The sequence below is a fragment of the Humulus lupulus genome, chromosome 9, assembly GCF_963169125.1.
Source record: "Humulus lupulus chromosome 9, drHumLupu1.1, whole genome shotgun sequence".
NCBI lineage: Eukaryota > Viridiplantae > Streptophyta > Magnoliopsida > Rosales > Cannabaceae > Humulus > Humulus lupulus.
Window position 1 is genome coordinate 129,650,042 of NC_084801.1, and position 4,653 is coordinate 129,654,694.

Here is a 4,653-nt window from a genome sequence, read left to right on the forward strand (position 1 = left end):
AAACTTAAAAAATTAAGAACTTAAAACTTGGATTACCTCTGATTATGTTGTTTCCTAGCTAAAATCTCAAAATTAAAGTTCTCAAACATCCTAATCTCCCAAAACCAATAAAACCCAAGCTTCAATTCATCCAAAAACTCATCAAAACACAAAATCCAATCCTAGCTTAAAAACTTAAAAAATTAAGAACTTAAAACTTGGATTACCTCTGATTATGTTGTTTCCTAGCTAAATCCTCTTGATAATAAGCTTCTAGTCTTCCCTATAATCGCTATGCCTTGATCCTCGCTTAAATCCAAGTCCTAGAACTCAATTTTCCTTCGAAAATGTGATCGAGTGTCGAAAATCACATGCCACATATATGCCAAATATACCCGAAATGGCCAAAATATGAAAATCACCCAATTAATCATAAATGGGTTCACATGCATATTTAATATACCTAAACATGCATATGAAGTCATATTATGATATAACTCACATAATGATACACATAAATATCATATAATTCCAATATTTTCCATCCTGGCCCCCTAATCAAGACCCTAAGCCTTATTAGGAAATTTTGGTCGTTACAACTATCCCCTCCTTACAGAAATTTCGTCCTCGCAATTTATCTAAACTGCCCGGAATATAAATTTTGCTTATCTGAATCCAGTTCCCAGGTTGCTCCCTCGAACTCACTATTTCTGTATCATACCTTAACTAAAGGTATAGCTTTGCTTCTTAGAACCTTGTTCTTTCTGTTAAAATCTTAACTGGCTATTCCTCATAGGATAACTTAGCCTCAATCTCCAGATTCTCATAACTCAACACATGAGTCTCTTCTAACACATGTTTCCTCAACATGGAAGTATGAAATACACTGTATACGCCAGACAGTGCCAAAACTGATGTCAACCCAAAGGCAACCTGACTGATCCTTTCCCGGATTTCAAACAGTCCTCACTAATCTATAGCTCAACTTGCCCTTATTTCCTCACCCCTTTCCATGGTGATATTCTAAGGAAGATACAGTCTTCCACTTGGATCTCCATGTTCCTGCATTTCAAATCAACATAACTTTTCCATTTACTCTTAGAAGTGAGCATCCAAGCTCTAACCTTTCAAATAGCCTCAATGATTTCCCTCGAACTACCTCAGGATCCAAATATAACATCTCACCCATCTCATAAGATGACCTTCCAATAATTGGATAACTCTCTCTGATTTACCATCAATCTGAGGATAATAAACTGTATTAAATTCCAACTGTATACCCATCGCCTTCTGCAACCTTTCCCAAAACTTGGAAGTAATAATAGAGTCTTCATCTTATAAGATAGACCTCGAACTCTATGAAGGCGTACTACCTCTCTCACATAGAGCTCTGTATACTGATCAGCTGTGTTACTTGTCCTTACTGATAGAAGTGAACTCACTTTCAATACTGGTCCATAATGACCCAAACCAACTCATGCTGACCCACTGTCCTGGGCAGCCCCACTGTGAAACCTATCGCGATGTTTTCTTATTTCCACTATGGAATACTCAAAGGCTACAATAGCCTTACTGGTTTCTGATACTCTGTCTTGACCTATTAACAGGTTAAGAACTTTGTCATGTATTCCATTATGTCCCTTTCCATCCCAGACCACCACTATAAAGCTTTCATATCCTAATTCATCTTTCATGGTGTCTGGATGATGAGAATAAGAGAGTAGTATGAGATTCATCCAGAATCCCTCGTTTGATCCCAGTGTCCATCGAATCCCAAGTCTGATCCTTATACCACAATAAACTCATACCTGACACTGTATAATCCTTAGCTAATCCAGCTAAGACATTCCCCTCAATTCTCCCATTTGTGGTTCACTTAACTATTTTCCTTTGATCCTCTCCACCAGAGTAACTCAAACATAACGTTGGCCACCTAGCCCACCAGTAACTCAATTCTAGTTCTGATCATATCCTTTAACTAACATGATGCATAGGCAATCCCATTTTCCATGTCGCTGAGGTGTCATTAACAACCTACTAGCTGGTTCTGATCTATAAGAAGACTCAGAACATTTCCCAAACACATGTAATATCCTACCCATCCAAGGAAAATCCTTCCCTCTAAGGCGTTCCTTGACCTTGGAAATTCTCCAACCGAGAATATACCATAATACCATCGATCAAGACGATCACAAATCCAATTCAGATAATTCTTAAATACTCTATTCATCTATTTCATCAAAACAACTCAGCACTCCCAGTGCCCTTATCTGATACTAAAACAGTCTTTTGCATATCCTTCTCCCTAATCTCTAGCTGGTAATAACTAGTTCAAAAATCCACTTTGGAGAATACCATCCTACTCAATAACTGAGCCTTTAGTTCTTACAGCTTTGCTGAAACCGTTCAATATGGTACCCTAGACCTGATTCCATCCCAGGCACCAATCCAATCACCATTTATCTCTTTGTGTAAATGTAATCCTGACAAATCCCTTGGAGACACATGCAGAAATTCACAGACTAATCAAGTTTGTCCTGGTCGCACTGGCACAACCTAAGTGGTATCCACCACACTAGCTAGGAGTTCTATGCATCCTCCTACAATAAATCTCTAGCTCTAAATACAGATGTCATAAGCATAAAAAATCCATGCACAGTGCCAACTACCACCAGGGTTTCCCACTCTCAAACCCAAGAGTTACTATCCTTTCCTTGCAATCTAGCATTGCCCCACACTTAGCTAACCAATCCATAACCAGGATCATACTGAAGTCAGTCATAACCAACTTTATCAAAACAACTGATGAGTCCTTTCCACCATAATCTAGGCCATCTCTTAAAAATCACCAGTAAAGTATCACATTCTCATTGTTGACGCAGTTTTTCGCCAGCAGTGAATTAAGAAACCAACAAAGGTTGATTAGTGCTTGATAATAAACCAAAAATAAGAAATGAACTCTCAAGAACACAGATCTTTTTACGTGGTTCAGTGGTTAAAATCCACCTAGTCCACGAGTCTATATTATTATTGTTTTTCTCTCTATTTTGGCAGAGTTTCAGTATTACATAATAATCGTCCCTCTTCCTGTCCAATATTCTCTGTATTTATAGAGAAATTCCTTGGATAGGTTTGGGTAACCGCGTGAGTCAATCACAGATTTACATATTTATTACATTTAATATAAACTATTCCCATTTATACGAGGATATGATCTGATCACGAAATAAATGGTCTCCTAATATCTGGGACATTAAGTATTATAGGCTGGCCATAAATGATCGTATAAAATATCCAGGTCATTGGGGATCCGCGGATACACCATATATTCGAGTTACCACGAACTGGATATGTCACCAAGCTTGTACTATGGAGGTCGTGTCGTATGAATATCATTAGCTCACGCTTCACAACTTATGCATCCCTAGCTCGTATAATCATCGTGAAAATTGTGTTGTCCACATGGACAATAAATGGATTCCTTGGCTATTTTTTCCATGTATTTATTTTCCAGCTGTACCCGGGCTGAGTGAAAGACTTGTGCTGAAATTAGGGTACACATTTTCCCCCCAAGTCCCTGCTCGTGGTTCATGACGTCACCTTCTGACCTACACAGTAGGGACTTTTAGACTTCTGTTGCATTAAACCATGCTTGCCCACTACTCGAGTACTGGACACGTGGGTTACTAAAATTGGCGTATATTCGGGTTTCGAGGACTGCAATAATTGCCTTGTCACCTTTTTGCCGCCGTTTTTTCTTTTGAAACATATCCCTTGGATTTTGTATTTGCCAAATCGAATGGCTCAAATTGATCTATGTCGTTTACGTATAAATAGGGTATGCAACTTCCACGGTTCACCACCTTTTATTCGAAATATTTCTACATCTTCTCTCATCTGCATTATCAAACCCTTCTTCTTTCTCAGAAAAAACCCAAAAACCATCTGTTGCAAAAACCCTTAGAAACCCAGTTACTCAGTTACTCAGGAGTCTTACAGGAACTCTCCCATGCAAAGTCTACTTCTTTTATTCGAAGAACACACTGTAAGTCTTTTGGTTTCGAAGAAACTTTTCTTTTACTGATTTCTGTGTTTTTTTATATCATGCTCATCCGCACTTCACTGTAGTCAATATTAGGTTGTTCTCTAAATGTTTTTGGCACATAGGCTTCGACTTAGGTTTACTGAGTGGGTCTTAAAATATCTCTAGAACTATGATATTCATAAAACTAGGTAAATCTGGGTAATTTATGGTGAATTGTGGGAAATACCCATTTGGGATATAGAAGATGAAAAGATTTTAGGGTTCAAAACCAGGTTGCTTAGGGGACACACTTCTTGGGTGGTTTTGCTCTAAATCGCCCCCCAAGGATGGTAATGGCCTAATTTTCAGACACACGGATCCCTAAACATCAGGGGTCTGTTAGGAAACTGAGGTGTGTAGCGTAAGGTAGTGCGTGGCATCACGCAACGGGCTGAGACTAACTCAGCTCATATATCAGAGACATCATTCTCCTCCTTACTTATGTGCCATACCATTTACAAACTCTTAGGTTGCCTACTAAGTAACTCGTCATTCTTGTTCGTTAGGCTATCTGATGGCACCCAAGAAGAATGCACCAAAGAATAATGCACCCATCTCGTCTGCTCAACAAATGAACAAAGGGAGATCGC